The sequence below is a fragment of the Stegostoma tigrinum genome, chromosome 16 (assembly GCF_030684315.1).
Source record: "Stegostoma tigrinum isolate sSteTig4 chromosome 16, sSteTig4.hap1, whole genome shotgun sequence".
Lineage (NCBI taxonomy): Eukaryota > Metazoa > Chordata > Chondrichthyes > Orectolobiformes > Stegostomatidae > Stegostoma > Stegostoma tigrinum.
Window position 1 is genome coordinate 40864961 of NC_081369.1, and position 18161 is coordinate 40883121.

The following is an 18161-nucleotide window of genomic DNA, read 5'->3' on the forward strand; positions in this document are numbered from 1 at the left end:
ATATACTTTCACGTTAATTCTCCATAATGTGTTTCCAAGGGTACCAAGGTGCTTACTACTACTTGTACTTATTAATCACTCACCTGTTAAAAATACTTCTTTGTTCCTTTCTTAGCCCCAGATTGGATAATTTCACACTGTAAAATCGGTGATCAATATGAACTGGGGTAAGATTCAGCACATGTAACTGCCAGGAAGTCAGAAATGAAAGTAGAAAATACTGGCAAGGGCCCAAGGGAGAATAAAATCGGGCAAACACAACAAAACTATACCAATGTCGTGTTCTGATAGAAGATTTATATGTGGAAATATAAACCAACCTACCTTCTCCTTGACACTGACAAGTTCACTCACATCACTAGCATCACTTTCTGTTTAAAAAAAATGAAAGAGATAAGCAAGGTGTTGTATTACTGAAGCCAGTTTTCAGACGAGAGGGCTGAAGAATGCCCAAAAGAAAAATTAGATACTGTTACTCTAGCTAGCATAGAGTCCAAGCAAGCCTCTTTATTTCTGGCCTTCATTGTTCCAGGGACGTCAGACTGGGAACAAGCCATAGATAATCTGCTCAGACTTGCAGACAGAATTTCTATATTTGTAGGTTCTTGCACTTTTTAAAAAAACCTTTTGTCCTCAATTTTGCTCAATTTTCTTTCTGTGGGAATTGTTTCTGTTTTTGCTACCCTATGTACCTATTTGGAATTTTTTCATGTTGTATATCTCCATTGTCCAAGCATGCGTTGAACAGCTGAGTGAAAGTGCAACTTATTAACTCCCTGTCATTGCAGCATGTGTTGCCTTTCTTCCTATCCTTGAACCAAACTCATAAAATACTCAGTTGTCTATGTATTTCCAGTTCTGATGTTGTAGTTAGTTTAAGAAACATTAACCTGTCTTTTTATTTTACAGTTGGTGGCTCTTCGGTTATGTATTTGCATTATCTGTTTTGGCTTTGGATCTCCAACATGAGCAACAAATTTTCTATGACCTGATATCACTTGATATTACCAAAAATGGAACAAGTATTGGATTCACGATTCTCTCATCTTTGTAGTTTAATAATCATATCAGGCATTACATCCAACACTGTAACCATTCCAGTCCAGAAATATATTACTTGGACAAATCAATTCTTTAGAACAGACACAAGCCCTATGGTTCCTTTAGTTTCACCAGTCTCATTTTACTTTGGTAAATATGTGAAGTAAAACCCTTTTTAATCGCTTTTTAGGGTTTAATCACTGTTTTATGTCTTCAATAAATATTTGTATCTATGGTGTTTTCCAAAATCCAGGAAAGATTTTATCCTATGCAGTCTGAATAGTAGAGAACTACTGTGTAAATCATGCGGAGATTTACACTTGTGGTATGTTTTGCAGAGGTACAGACTAAAGCGTGCAAAATAAAACTTTCGTATTAAAATTCTAGGTCTCAAGCTTCTCCCAATCTGTCAGTTTACTTTCTTGCATTAATTTTAAACGACAATACGAATGAAATTTCAGGGCTTTACCTTTCCCTGGCTGATACTGCTTGAAGGAAAATTGCTATAGTCAATAGAATGCTTCTGTTCTGTGGAAGGGTCATCAGAACCACGTTAACTCTGATTTTTCCTTCACAGATGCTGCCAGGCCTGCTGAGCTTTTACAGCAACTTCCGTTTTTGTTAATAGAATGCTTGTAAGTTGTTCACAAGAACAGGAAGTACTAGAGAAACTCATTGGACCCAAAACCTTTACCTGTTTTTTTTTCTCTCCACAGATACTGCCAGGCCTGCTAAGTTTCTCCAGCACTTCCCATTTTATTTCAAATCTCCACTACTTTGTAGAACTTCAACACAGCATGCATGCTTAAGATTAAAGTGCCAGTAAACTTGAGAGACAGTATTATTTTTCATTTTTTCAGTGGATGTGGTTTTGCTAATTATCCATCCCTACTGCCCTTGAGAAGGTTGTCATGGGCAACCTTGACAACTGAATGTCGTCCTTGGCCATTTCATAGGGCACTTAAGGCTCAGTTGTGTGACTTGAGATTGGAGTTGCACATAGGCCACAGCAATAAGGACAGCAGATTTCCTGTCTCTGGAGAACATTAGAGAACAAAAAGGATTCTGTGACAGTCTGTTAGTTGGATGATCATCATTACTCATATTGGCTTTTTATTCTAGACATATCAAATTAATTAAAATTAAATTCCTGAGTGGCTGTGGTGGGATTCAAACTCATCATCTTTGCAACATTAGTCTAGGTTAAACCAGTTTAATTTTCCAGCAATATACCGATATGCATGGCTTCTCAATGAGAGATTTAGTATCACAAAATAAATTTGAATTTTTATTAAGAAATGTATCAACATGTGATTAATTTTGTTTTAATGTGACTTTATCCCATTTTACAGTATTTTGAATGATTGTACTTTACCTACCTGCTTTTAGCAGGTTACTGTACGATAAGTAGTTGTTTTGCATTGCCTAGTTGCATTTTACCAATTAGGATTAAATTAAGCCAAAAACTTCAGTCGTCATGTCCAATCTACATATTCAACATCTAGACTGTTGAAAAAATTACCTGCGAGTGTTTCTGTGTACACTGAGTGCCCAAAATGGAGAAGGGTTGTGTTTCCGAGCACTGACATCTTTCACCTTTAATGAGCAGAAGAAAGATTAAATGCAAGTAATATTCTTTCTCAGGGCAGCACAGTAGCACAGTGGTTAGCACTACTGCCTAAAAGCACTAGAGAACTGGGTTCCATTCCAGCTCTAGGTGACTGTCTGTGTAGAGTCCGCACATTCTCCCCGTGTCAACAAGGGTTTCCTCTGGGTGTTCCAGTTTCCTCCCACAGTCCAAAGATGTGCAGGTTAGTTGGACTGGCCATGCTAAAGTGCCCATAGTGTCCAGGGATGAGCAGACTAAGTGCATTAGCCATGGAAAATGCAGCGTTACAAGGATAGAGTAGTGGTGGTGGATTTGTATGGGATGCTCTTTGGAGGGCTGGCATGGACTCAGTGGGCTGAATGGCCTGCTTCCACACTGTAGGGATTCTATAGTATGTATTTAAACAATAAGCAACACAATTTCAAGAGTTTAATGTCATATTTTATACTCAAGTTTATACTAACCAGAAGGATGAATTACCTCACATGTTACACCTTCCATAGTTTATATTTAGCTAATGTAATGGCAATCTTTCCATTATCAACTAAAGTAGTATCCAGCAAGGGCACCTCTACCTTGATCCTAAAAAGAAAAAAATAAAATGTTTCTGTTATTATAGGTGTATATTGATATGTATTGTCAGTAAAATTATAGTGAAGTATAATAGTAAATCTAAGACATTTCACTCAAATTTTGTAAAACAGTTTTGAATGCAATTCCAGAATTAATGCTTCCAAACCTTAACAGCATTTAAATCAAACAATGCTTAAGTGGTGTGATGATGGCTACATTTTTGTGTGTATCTGTATAGAGCGATTTATAACAATTTGTATTTTTGTAATGGCTTCAATATAACAAAATGTCCAAAGGAACTTCACAGAACAATATATAGCCAAATGTGATACTGTCACAAAAGGCAACATTAGGGCAGATAGCCAAAAATGTTGTCAAAGAGTCAGGGTTCAGGGATTGTTTTAAAGACAGAAGGAAATGGAGGGTTTTTCTGAGAGAATGCCTATACTCAGAGCACTGACAGGTAAAGTCACACCTGTGACAGCAATTAAAATGGGGAATTCCCAGGAGGTCAGAACTGAAGAAGCATGAGTGTCTTGGAAGGTTATCAGTCTGGAAGAAATAACAGTGCAGGGTAAGTGAGGACATGGAGAAATTTAGAATCAAGGATAAAAATTTTAATCTCAAGGCACTGCTTAACCTGGAACCAATGTAGGTCAGTCAGCAAGGGGAAAATGGATAAACAGGACTTGGTAAGAGTAAGGATATGGGGAGCAGAGTTTTAGATCACCTCAATTTACAAAACTTAGAATGTAGGAGGCCGACCAGGAGCATTTTGGAACAGTGAGCTGAGTCTATTAATGTGAGTTGCAAAATTGAAGGAGAGATTAAGGGATGACGAGAATGCAGCAAATTCAGATGAAAGAGAGCATAATGAGTTAAGCTGGAGATTGAAATCACTTGCAATGAGAGGATCTTGGTGCAAAGACTGAGGGAGAAAAGCGGTGGAGATATATCAGTTTGAAAGGGTCTGCAGTATCTCAGTGAGCAGTGGAGGCTGAGGATGTTAAATGAGAAGGGAGAGAGGTGAAACCAAGCGAGATACTGAAAGGAGGAGGAACTGCCATGCCAAAGTAATTTGTGATTATCAGTTTAAGAAACAAAGCTAATAGCATTTCCAAAAATTTGCTGCAACTGTGGAGGCTGGTGGTTAAAACTCTGGCAAACACCACAGAATTTGTATTGTTACCTTTTTTAAAAGGAAAAGCTATTTATTTAACCATTAAATTCATTGCTGAGCCTGACAGCATCTAAAAAATAAAGGAGACGGTTTCCAAGTTCAACTCTTTCTGACAAACGTCTATAAACAAAGTGTTAAAATATTTTAGATAAAATACCAGATGGAAAATACACATTTGGAATTATATCCAAGGACAGAGCTGATGAGAAAAGATGGCAGGGGGAAAAAAAAGTGGAAAATGTGGGGGAAAAAACCCCTGAAACTAATGTGATGAAACGTTAGGTGTTTCAAGATTATTCTAAGAAGTAGAAAGAACAATCATAGCAATGAAAAGGAAGAAACTCAGCATGACATTAACAGAGACTGCCAGTCTACAAGACAGTAATTATGTAAGTTGCCTACTGTTCATAATCATGGCGACAGCAACATAGTTGTCAAATTCGAAGTTTTTTTTAAATCTATCAGGTTGTATTTTTGTAATGGCTTCAATATAATAAAATGTCCGAAGGAACTTCACAGAACAATATAAAGCAAAATGTGATACTGTCACAAAAGGGCAGATATAGGCCATTTTTATTTTGATGCTATCAAATTAAATTCAGTACAGAAGGGGACTAATTCCTATCTGGGAATGCCAAATAGGCCCATGAGCTGAGCCTAGGCAAAGTAGGCAACAGAATTGTGCTCAAGTTTGCTGGAAAAAAGACATTTTGTCAAGGTCTTTAATCTTGCACTCAGACAATTTACAATAATACCAATTCAAGGAGAAAACCAACATTTATAATGGCATGAGTGGAGAGTGCTGATTGTCCATTGCAGTGCCTCTATCAATCAATGCACCAAATAGTGATGATTGATTGTTAACTGCCAGGCTTTGTTCCATTTTAAATCAGGCAAGTTGTCTATTATAACCTGTGATCCCATTTCACTGCCTTTGAAAGACAGGAATTCAGAGAATCAACTATACTCAGTTAGGATTTATATTGTTTTCACCCCGATTTGCATTATCATAGATGTGGAAGCCAAAAGTATTGCTCAGATTTTAGGGGATAATGGGAGTCTGCAAACAGCAGCGGCCAGCAACTGAATAGAACATAGAACATGGAACATAGAACATTACAGCACAGTACAGGCCCTTCGGCCTTCGATGTTGTGCCGACCTGTCATACCAATCTGAAGCCCATCTAACCTACACTATTCCATGTACATCCATATGCTTGTCCAATGACGACTTAAATGTACTTAAAGTTGGTGAATCTACTACCGTTGCAGGCGAAGCATTCCATTCCCTTACTACTCTCTAAGTAAAGATACAATCCCAGGATCCTCAGCCGTTCATCGTATGCTAAGCCTACCATTCCAGGGATCATCCGTGTGAATCTCTGCTAGACACACTCCATTGCCAGTATGTCCTTCCTGAGGAGTGGGGCCCAAAATTGGACACAGTATTCTAAATCGGACCTAACTAGAGCTTTATAAAGTCTCAGAAGCACATCACTGCTTTTATATTCCAACCCTCTTGAGATAAACGACAACATTACATTTGCTTTCTTAATCATGGACTCAACCTGCAAGTTAACCTTTAGAGAATCCTGGACTAACACTTCCACATCCCTTTGTACTTCTGCATTATGGATTTTTTCACCATTTAGAAAAGAGTCCATGCCTGTATTCTTTTTTCTAAAGTGCAAGACCTCACATTTGTTCACGTTGAATTTCATCAGCCATTTCCTGGACCACTCTCCCAAACTGTCTAAATCTTCCTGCAGCTTCCCCACCTCCTCAGTACTACCTGCCTGTCCACCTAACTTCGTATCATCGGCAAACTTCACCAGAATGCCCCCAGCCCCTTCATACAGATCATTAATATATAAAGTGAACAGCTGCGGCCCCAACACTGAACCCTGCGGGACACCACTTGTCACCGGCTGCCATTCCGAAGAAGAGCCTTTTATCCCAACTCTCTGCCTTCTGTCAGATAGCCAATCCTCAATCCAAGCCAGTAGCTCACCTCGAACACCATGGGCCCTCACCTTGCTCGGCAGCCTCCCGTGAGGCACCTTATCAAAGGCCTTTTGGAAGTCTGGATCGATAACATCCACTGGGCTTCCCTGGTCTAACCGACTTGTTACCTCTTCAATGAATTCTAACAGTTTTGTCAGGCATGACCTCCCCTTACTAAATCCATGCTGACTTGTTCTAATCCAACCCTACATTTCCAAGAATTTAGAAATCTCATCCTTAACGATGGATTCTAGAATTTTACCATCAACCGAGGTTAGGCTAATCGGCCTATAATTTTCCATCTTTTGTCTTGACCCTTTCTTGAACAAGGGGGTTACAACATGTTACCTTTCCACAATCCATTCCCAATCCTATTGCTTCTTCCCACTTGTTGCCCTACTCCTGGGAAGATGAGGGGGAATCAGGAAAGGCAATGTGAAGAGATGGTCAAATTTCAGAGAGGGAGATGGTGAATGGGGCAGGTAGTAGAAAAATAAAATCGAAGGAAATTGGTGAGTGTGGGACTGGGAGGAGAAATCAGGAGAGCTAGTGTGCAGGAGACAGTCAGAGAATCAGGATAGAGTGTGTTGCAATAAAGAAGTGAAGGAGAACAAGAGAAAGCGATGGAAATCAGGAGAGTCAGTGAGCGAGAATGGATGAGGAGAATCAGAAGAATGGCAAACAGGAGAGGCGGCAAGTGAGAAACGTAAGGGGGGAGTCAGGGGATCAGGCGAGCAGAAGACAGTACGTGAATTAGGAGAACCTACAATGTAGTTCTTGCTGTCCGTTCAGCAACAGTGCTAAAAATTAAAATTGGGCCAGCACAATTCAAATTTACAAACAGTGCTAAAAATGTACTATTAGAGTATGCTTTAAATGCAGGATACATGCATCCCGACAATGGCTATCTTGTTTAGGAATGTGGGCTAATCTACAGGTGAAGAAATATATTTTGTTCCCCCATCACCACACTTTCTCCCATTTCCTTCTCATGCTAGAACAGTACATTTTCTAGCGAGAATCCTGCAGTAATTACCAGAAACGATAACCAATCATGATTCAACTCGGTTTGAGATCACTTATTATTTCACTATTTGTTTATATTAAGCTGAAGGGGGTTCAGAAGAGATTTACCAGGATGTTGCCAGGTATGGAAGGTTTGAGTTGTAAAGAAAGGCTAGAAGGCTGGGACTTTTTTCACTGGTGTGTAGAAAGTCAAAAGGAAATCTTACAGAAGTTTATAAAATAATGAGGGGTACAGATAAAGTTAATGGTAATTGTCTTTTCCCTAGGATGGGGGTTTTGAAGACTAGGGGGGCACATTTTTAGATGAGAGGAGAGAGATTTTAAAAAGGCATCAGGGCAAATTTTTTTTTACACAGATGGTGATTCTTTTATGGAATGAACATCCAGAAGAAGTGGTGGATGCGGGTACAATTACAACATTCAAAAGACATTTGGATAAGTACATGAATAGGAGACGTTTGGAGGAATATGTGCCAGGAGTAGGCAGGCAGGATGAGTTTAGTTTGGGATTATGGGTGGCATGAATTGGTTGGACTGAAGGATCTGTTTCAGTGCTATAAGACTCTATGACTTTAAGAGCTGGCTCAGAATGTGCCCAATACTTACCAAGATGTAATTTCCAATACGGAACATTCACTAACTTCAACCCCACCCTCCACAATCTCTTCCATGGATCAGGGGTACTGAAGTTAATTATGGAGCTGCCTGGAAAGACCAAAGATTAACATTCGAGTTTTTTGAGTCTACGCAGCTCAGATCAGTTCCAAGCAAATATTTTCCTGAAGGAGAGACACTAGCTTTTCAGAAATTGAATTATTTTGAATAACCGCAACGTCTTGAGAACCAGGAAGCTAATCGGTGGTAAGGAACTTCTAATAACTGGTGCCTGGCTGGATCTTCATATAATTCAACTCAAACTGAATAAATGATTAAAGACTTCATGCACTGAATATCAGGGCTATCACTAATGTGTTTTCTGATATCAGGGTAGGACATTAAGAAATTCAAATATCTTGATCTGTGGGCAAATATTTCAGCATTTTTATTAAAGCCATTCCTGACTTAATATTTTCACAGCAAATGGATTATTTTGCTGAAAAGCATCATCCAAAATTAGCTGATTGACAGTGTGTTCTTCGACAATACTGTACTTTAGCTTCAAGAATATCAACGTTTTAAGATGTAAAGATCAGACAATTTAATTTACAAAAACTTATTTGCAACTGAATTAGAAAATAAAACATCTATAACTTAAAGTGAGTTTGTATAATGAACGCCTGATAAAACCAATCCGAATCTTCCAGTATCTACCTCAACTGGGACTAAATCACACCATATATGAAACTGTACTCACATAAATAGGCCAAAAATCACCAGCTCTGCTCTTGCTGATAACAATCCACTGTATTAGCTGCAGCAAGCAACATCTAACTTCAAAAAGTATTTACAATGCATCCTGAAGCTGTTGCAAATAAATTTATAGTAATTTACATTATTTTCAGAATCATTGATTAAAATAAAATAGATTTTAAATACAGTCTAAATTCAAGGCTCTCTTCATATCAATTAGCATACTGTACGGTTAACTAAACAGCTTGAAAATTGCTAATGGAAGGTACTTTCGCCACATGACTAATGTTTAAAATCAAAAAGAAAAATCTAGGTGCGAAACGTCAGCTTTTGTGCTCCTAAGATGTTGCTTGGCCTGCTGTGTTCATCCAGCTCCACACTTTGTTATCTTAAATTTCATTAATATTCTGCTTTTTACATAAATTGGGCTTCCCAAAATGCTCCACAGTGCAAGCACTGCTATTACATAGATAAATGTAAGTCAATTTGCACATATCAAGATCTGTCAGACATAAATAAGAGAAATTATTCCTTCAGTGCACTACTGGAGTATCAATTGGCATCACGTACTCAAGTCTCTTCACTTGAAGCTTGAACCCATGAACTTCTGACTTAAAAGCCCAGACTGACATTAATGTTTTTCTTCAACAAACTGGTTTCTAGAGTGCTGAGAAACTGACCAAACAAGGTCACGGTCAATAAGCCAGACCACTTACAAAATAGGTTATCAGAAAATATTCTAAATTTTCATGGTAAATCAAATCTGCATCAATGGGCATTCAGGGTTTATACAGGCATTGCAAACCATTATGGATCAACACTTCCTTAACAAGTTAGCGACAAACTGTGAAATGGGGACAAATAATAAGGTTTTTTTTACATCCAATCTCCTGCTGTCAAATGGAATACTGGGATTGGGTAGGAAACAGCATGCAGCAGTTTGGCCTTGCATTCAATCAACCCTCTCAGACGAGTTATACCACACCTTTAGGGTAGGAAGAACTTTAACTCAAACCAGAGGCTGGGACACTACCACTCCCAGTGAACAATCCTGCATTCTTTCCCTATATTATTATTTTTCTATGGGGTGTATAAAATACAGATCTTCTAGCCAAAGTTGAAATGCATGAAAATGATCTTTGACACTGGCTTTCTCTCTTCCTCACTCTCACTTATTTTATATATCTGATCAAGACTCTTGAGTCAGATACTCATGTCAAGTATTGCATGACCAGATACAAGGAAAAGTTCACGGTGCCATGAAACTACAGCTTCAAATCCAGAACAACATTCCTACTGTACAAGTATGACTTTCCCACTACTTTTGACATACATACAGAATACATTTAGTAGCAATATGTAGTGGATCACAATGAATATTGCGCTGTGGATCCACACTTACCAGGCACTTAGAGCTGAGCTCGCCTAAAACACAAAAGCCCAATCAGCTTGCAGACCTTTGCCATTTCATCTGAGCTGCTTTCAAATCATATGTTCACCTGCTGCACCAGCTATTTTTCCCCTCCTTTAAAAAAAGTATTCAAAATGGTATGTGGGCAAAGGTGTCTCACATTATGTTACTCATGCTCTGTTGCCAGAGCTGCACTATGCTGACTAGAACAGATTTGCTTGTGATAACTAATTTTGTGGAACTTCGGATTTTACTCCGAATTTCCCATAAATAACAAAATAAAAGAGACTATTGCAAATGAAGATATGTACAATTCAAAGACAGGCACTTGAAATAAGCTACTTCGATCCACATATTGTTGTGTTTGCCTCTGTACCATGCACTAACAATTAACATCATGTTACTGCTGGAGAAGAAAACACTACCGCAGTTTATAAATAATAGCAAACTGAAGCAACAGGCAAACATTTATCGTCCATCCTTAACTGCCGTCGAGAGATCAAAAGTAGTCACAAGTATTTTTAAAAATTAAACACTTTATAGTTTAATTGAAAAAAAAATAACATTGTACTTATGTGGCACTAAATCACAGAAAGGTCAATCACTCCTGAGCTAATGTCAACTCAGGTGCCAGTGGCGAAGCTGGTTTTGGCCTCCCATGAATTGTCAATCATGGTGACCACTGTCCTGTGAGCATTCATGAAAATAAATGTGGGTGAATAGGACCTGAGGGGATGCATCCTAGGATATTAAAGAAAGTGGTTACACGGAGTGGATGCGCTGACAGTAATATTCAAAGAATCCTTTGATTCTGGAAAGGTTCCAAAGGTTTGGAAACTCCCAATGTAGCACTTTTGTTTAAAAAGTGGGGGCGAGAAAACAGGTAACTATGGGCCAGTTAGTTTAACGTCTGTTATGGGAAAATGTTAGAGTCTATTATAAAGGATGTAAAGCAGAGCATTTAGAAATATGGAAAAAGATACTTAATAAGATAATAGCATATAGTGTTGAATGTAATATATCAGCATAGATACAGGATTGGCTAACTAATAGAACAGAGTTAGGAAAAGGGAGAATTTGTAAGATTATGCACTTTGGCAGGCTGAGAAATGGAGCTAAATATTAATTAAGTAGAGAAAGCTACAGAACAGAGGGATTTGGGACTCCTCATGCTTGAATCAGAAAAAGCTTACATCAAAAGTTTGGTGGGTAATTAGGAAGACAAATAGAACATTGACCTTTATTTCAAAGGGAATGGAGTATAAAAGTAGAAAAGATAAATCTATATAATGCACTAATCAGACCATAGCGTGAATACTGTAAATACCTTTTGGTCCCTTATCGGAGGACAGATTACTGGCATCAGAAGCAGTCTAGAGGAAGTTCGCTAGGCTGATACCAGGTATGGGGGGGGACCTGTTTTATGAGTGGAGTTGAATACATTTGGCCTTAACTAATTGGAACTTAAAAGAATGACAGATGACCTTTTTGAAACATATAATATTCTTAGGGGAATTGGCAGGGCCAATGTAGAGAAGTTGTTTCCTCTTGTGTGAGAATCTAGGGCCAGAGGGCATAATTTCAGTGTAAGTGGTTGCACATTTGAGAGATGAGGAACAATTTCTTCTCTTAGTTGGTAATGAATCTGTGAAATTCTTTACTTCAGAGGACTGGTTTATTAAGTATATTCAAGGCCAAGATAGGCAGATTTCTAATCAGAAAGAGAATCGAGGGTTATAGGGAAAAGCCACAGTCTCACTGAATGTCAGAGCAGTTATTTCTACTCATGTCTTATGGTCTTATTAGGAAAAGAAAGAATAAGGTTGGATACATATCATTTATGATAAAGATATTTTGCCAACAATTCCAATCCATCTTTCTTTTTCTGTGGAAATGTGCTAATTTTTATTTATATCCCAACATTTGAGTGATCGGAAACCGTTCAAATGACGATCCGAGTAGTCCTACTTCAGTATTACACAAACTTACAGAAGCTGCCATTAACTCTCCAACCATGCAATTCCATAGAAGGTCTAGTTTAATTCAGATCAACAGTAACGTCGTCTAGCAGGCAATTCTAGTGGCTAACTTGCTTCCCACATCACAGCCTGTTGGAAGTGTGATCCTGAATACTTCATGAATGTACTGTCTTTGTTTTGGACATTTTCAAGGTCTACCATTGGGTCTATCATAAGGGATTTCTTTAAAGGTTAGTATCACGGTAGATGTGTATCACATTTAATTTGTCCTGAATCTCTACATATACTATGGTCTAATCTGTGTCTGCAAATTGAGGGTCCCCAAGACTATATTCTCTCTCTTATCCTATCCCTTTAAATAATGACTCCTCAATCCATATACAGTTATATCTAGTATAATTCCACTTTACCTTCATTAACTGCTTTAAGCTTTTATGCTCTCATTAATCAATGTAATTAATGATTTTTTAAAATTCCTTATCACTTCTATGCACTACATGCAACAATTAGACGCAAATTCTGGGCAGCACAGTGGCACAGTAGTTAGCACTGCTGCCTCACAGTGCCAGGGACCAAGGTTTGTTTCCAGCCTTGGGTGACTATGCATGGATGCTGTGATTGGTTCACTTGCCGAGCTGGTTCATTAGTTTGCAGATGTTTCATTATCGTGCTGGGTAACATCTTCAGTGCAGCCTCCGATGACCTGCTGTTGTACTTTTCCGCCTGGTATTTAAACTCGAGGCTTTTGGAGTTGATTACCTCATTTCTGGTTTTTCTTCACAGTGGTGTATATATAGGGTCTAATTCTACATGTTTATTGATGGCCTCCTTGGTTTGGATGGAGTTTGCGCATTGTCTCCATGTGTGCACAGGTTTCCACAGGTGGATGCTACGGTTTCCTCCCACAGTCCAAAGATGTGCAGGTTAGGTGGACTGGTCATGCTAAGTTGTCCCACTGTGTCCAGGGATGTGTTGGCTTGGCCATGGTACATGCAGGATTATGGGACGGGGAGTTGACTCTGAGTGGGACACTCTTCAGAGGGTTGGTGCAGACTTGATAGCCTCTATCCACACTGTAGGGATTATATGATTTTTCAGTATCTCAAAGGCAGTTCCACCAAGTCTCCAAAAAGTCTAGTTTCTTAGCTTTATGAGCTATGCATTTTTCCCCTAAGCACAAAAACATCAATCCCTGATCCTTGCAACTGAAAGCAAGCTAATGCTCTTCAATGTTTACGCTGTCTGACTGTAAGGCTCTCCCATTGCAAACAAATTTAAATTAACATTCCACGAATTTGCTCTCTCATACTAATTTTTGTTTTGAAAGAGAGCATGGCTCGAGAAATAGTGACAAGTTAGTCATAAATTATTAAACTGCTTCACAAACTCAGACCCCAAATTTTTTCTCATTTTTTCCTTCAGTCAGTAATGTCATTAAATTAATGGCACAAAAAGGACCAGAATGATTGAAGAGGAAAGAGATCATTTCAAACTAAGAGCTCACTAAATTTCAGATGACAGTTCTTTACAATGTGAAGTACTACTACTTCAAAATCTAAATAAAACAAATGACAATAAAACATATACAAATCACTCAGCTTACATGACACTGGATACATTCAGAGTTTCTGTGGAAATTGGAAGAACTGACAGAAGAGTCCTTTGGTGAGTGGATGTGTTGCAGAGGACCGAACAGCAACTGAGCCCCATTTCAACAGGGCTAGACATAAACTTGGTTAATTACAGACAAGTTAACCTAATGAAGACAGGAAAAGAAGGCAACAAGAAGAGTACAATACTGGCTCATGAGGGAACTGTTGCCTTGATGGAAAATAAAATGCAGAAAAGCTTGAAATATTGGACCTGCTTTCATCAGAATAGAGAAACTGTAGAGGTTTGATGGAGATATTTAAATAAAATCAAACAGAGAAGGGTTGACAGTCCTTCAAGAAAGCTATCAGTCACCCTGAACTGATCTGCAATAGTTCCAGTCCGATACAACATGACTGATACTTAATCTTCTCAACAACCATGGACAGTCGAGAAATTGCAGCCTTGCTGCCAACATCCACATCCCAAGAACCAATATAAAATGAAATAGATAAAACTACACTGCAAATCTGAGTTAGTAGAAACTGCAGATGCTGGAGTCAGAGATAACACAGTGTGGAACTGGAGGAACACCGCAGGCCAGGCAGCATCAGCGGAGCAGGAAAGTTGACGTTCCGGGTCGGGACCCTTCTTCAGAAATTTCTGAAGATTCTGGCCTGCTGCGTTCCTCCAGCTCCACACTGGGAATCTGGAATGAGAAATCATAAATACAGGATTAAATGCAGAGATGTAGAAAAGGGCCACAGATATTTTTCTTTTGTATTCTAAGTTTATGCAATGTACCAGAGTTTGCATTTAAAGTAGAAACTGTGTTGACTTAAAGGATTAGGTTTGGTCTACTTTTGGATGTAAGTGAGGATAATAAAAGGCTATGGGAATGGAACAATCAAATGGGATTAGGAGCACTCATGTGAAAGATTGGCACATGGCTAAAATGTCTTTGTCAGCATCATATTTTCTACCTAATGGAACAAAAGGAGTTTGTCTTTAAAGAGCACATAAAGGCAGTAAAACACACTGAGATACACAGCAATACTATTAAACAAAATTGGATAATCAGTCACATAAAGAAATTTAAGAATGGATGAAGAGTACGTTTTCAAGAGTATCTTAGAGTATTCAATAGATGGAGAGAGAAGGAAAAGTTTTTTTTTCCCCTTACATGGAATGTAGGCATTGCTGGCATTTGTTACCCATTCCTAATTGTGTGGCTTGCTACGTCATTTCAAAGGACACTTAGAAGTCAACCACATTACGGTGGGTCAGGAACTACATCCAGGCCAGACCAGGTAAGGACCCAGAATTCCTACCATTCGTGGGAGGTCGCTCATGAACCAGATTTAGTTCCATGGCAATCAGCAATGGTTACATGGTTACCATGAACATAAGAAATATGTTCAGAAGTAGGCCATTTGGCATGTGAAACCTGCTCTGCAACTCAATTGGCTCATGGTTGATTCAACATTTCTTACATGCACTTTCCTGTCCTTAACCCAGAACCATTGATTGTCCTACTGATCAAGAAGCAATATGCCAGAATCTAGGGCCTGGGCAACTGAAAGCAAAGGCCACCAGTGGTGAAGCGGTTAAAATCAGGGATGTGCAGGAGATCTTAAGAAGGTTGTTAGAAGTTATAAGGATGGAAAAGAAAGATATGCATCTGTACGGCACCTTTAGTGGGATGTTTCAAAGCATTTGACAGACAATTAAGTACTTTTTTTAAAAATGTAATCATGTTTGTAACGTAGGAAACATGACAATCAGTATGCACTGAAACTGCCACAAACACCAATTTGATAATCACCAAATAACCTGCTTTCCATTAATTTGACAGTGATAACTATTAACCACGACAACAGAGAAAACTCTCCTGCATGTCTTTGAAATAGGTTCATGGGATCTTTCACATTCACCAAAGCAGCAAATGGGGGATTCGGTTTAACATCTCATCTGAAAGTAAGCATCTCCAACAGTGCAATGCTCCTTCAGTATTGCACTGGATTGTCAGCATAGATTTTCACGTTCAAGCACTGGAATGGCACTGGAGCCCAGAACACTGTGATTCAGAGGTGAGTGCACTGCTAGATAAGCCACAGCTGACAAATAAGAATGGAGAGTGAGTGTTATAATGATAATTAAAACAAGGATTAGAGTTGTAAAATTAAATGTTTCTGGATCAGGATGTGTGAACATGAGACACTGTTAGGAAATACGCCCAGATTTTTGGTGAGGGTAGAACATGGGATGTTAGATGGGTGATAATTGGAATAAATAACTGTAAAGGTAACAAAGCAAAGAATGAACATCCGAACAATAGATTAACTGGTGCAGGGGTAGAGATAGGTGATGTTAAAAAGGTGAAAGTATGTAGTCTTGTTGATGAAACATATATGTAGTCAGAAACTTATCTTGGGGTTTAAAATATAACAGTAAGGTTGTTAATAAGATACTTGCTATCGAGAGAGATGGAGTTGGTAGAAGATTCCAACGGTAACGGATGTTGGAAAAGCACTGTGTCAAATTAAACAGAGTGAAGGGATCAGGAAGGGCAGTGCTGAATATTGTTAATATTTATATGATATCTAAAGTATGTTTTCAGATGAAGCCATCAAGTTGTAGCACGTAGATGAGAAATTGGAGGATAACCAAGGGTATATCCCTGACAGACTGCAGAGATAATGGATGGGAATGATAGGAAGTTATTGCTCTGGAATTTTATTGTTCCCTAAGAGATTGAAATGTGCTGCATTACACATGATGAAATCAAGAAAAATGCTGTAGCTTCCTAATCTGAGTTATTCTTTCCAACTACTCCACTTTAAGACTATAAGGCACCTGGTTCACTCCTGTTCTGCAAATGTCATGTTTTTAAAGACATAGTTATGGTGCACAGAACTCGACTCACTTCAGCTGTCCACTGGTACAAGTGACCAAATATGTTAGGCTAAGCTGTAAGCGTCAGTTAGCTTTTCATCAAATTCAAGTCCTGAGAAGTTATCAATATGCATGCATTGTCAAAAAGGCAGATTAAATTTTCTCTCCATGTTCTGAGGCCAACGATGGTGCCCTCCTAGAAACAGTTCAGTTTAGCACAAACCAGAAAACAAGCATGGTACCCGCCTGGCTTTTATAACACAAAACTACCCCGTCCAGCGTCCCCAGAAACAAAGTAATCAGGAGATCATTGCGGGTGACGTCCATGAAATGATGATGATATTGTCAGTACCATTCAGAGAAAAATCACAACACTCAAACCAATTTATTTATGCAGTGTACTAAAAGAATGACCATCCACTATCGTCTCACCTTAACTAAAAAAGCAGCATTTCTCAAATTTAAAAGTAAAACCACTGTCAGGCCCAGCAGGAAACTAGATTCTTCCTACAGGTTGCTAAACTTCAGCAAAATAGGCTGAGAGATCCCATTCTTTAGTTGATCTTTCTTTTACCTGCAAACTTCATCCTGATTCCAGCAGTTTCCGCGAATTCGTGGGCTTTTCCCTTTCCGGCAAGTCTTACATTTCCTCTCACCTGAAGATTAGAAACTCAACAGCAAAAAAAACTTTACAGCGACAGACACCACAGCGCAGGCTGATGGCGTCACTCAAAGCGTCCGATCCGAGGCCAGTGGCCGCGGTCTTCCACTGACAGCGCCCCCTCTAGACGGGAGGGCTGCTCGGGAACGACAGACTGTTACCGAGCCTTTAACTGGTGGAGGGGAACTCACCCCATCGCAAATAAAAACAGAAAGTGTTGGAGAAACTCAGCAGGCCTGGCAGCCTGGAGAGGTAGACGAACAGAGTTAACAGTCCGAAATTACTCTTTTTCAGAACTTCGGGTTAACCTGTTTCCTTCGGCTTGCTGCAGTGTTCCGGTGAATCACAGCGCAAACTGGAGGAACAACATCCCATCTACAGATTAAGTACTTTATAGTGTCCGGATTTAATCTTGAGTTCAACACCTTCAAATTGTGAATCAATTCCCATTTCAACCCGTTCTTTTGGCTTTACTTGTTACACTCTCCCATTCCTTCACTTTATTTTCGCTTTACATGTAACATTCTCTAATATCCTGTCCTCCCTGTCTCCCCTCCGCCCACCCCAGTGGGACTGCCTGCTCTTTCAAGTCTGGCAGTTAGACACACCGTTGTTCTGCCATTCTCCCATTCGAATTACTCAATCTGAACTATCTACATCCTTTCTGCACCAGCACTCTACATCACCACCAACTATATCGTAAATGTTTTGCTCCCTTCACGCCGCTTCAGTTCTGATGAAGTCATCCAAACGTTAGCTGGCTCTTTCTCTCTACATGAATGCTGTCTGACACGCTGTGATCTCCAGCAGTTTTTTTTAGTACAGATTCCAGTATCTGCAGT

The 18161-nt window shown here is 39.1% G+C and overlaps 1 protein-coding gene across 5 annotated transcripts in view; it reads right to left on the reverse strand.

Moving 5' to 3' along the window:
- The window catches only part of atxn1l (ataxin 1-like), a 33015-nt gene extending 15628 nt beyond the window's left edge, over positions 1-17387 (reverse strand). The window contains exons 1-5 of one of the 5 annotated variants that reach the window (XM_048546455.2): positions 17233-17387; positions 8040-8138; positions 3115-3232; positions 2564-2637; positions 325-371 (exon numbers count right to left, since the gene is read on the reverse strand). The gene's annotated coding sequence lies outside the window, so the exon portion shown is untranslated. The remainder of the gene's footprint in view (positions 1-324; positions 372-2563; positions 2638-3114; positions 3233-8039; positions 8139-17232) is intronic. The other 4 variants (XM_048546454.2, XM_048546453.2, XM_048546459.2 and 1 more) reach the window with 4 other exon arrangements.
- Between the last annotated feature and the right edge of the window lie 774 nt (positions 17388-18161).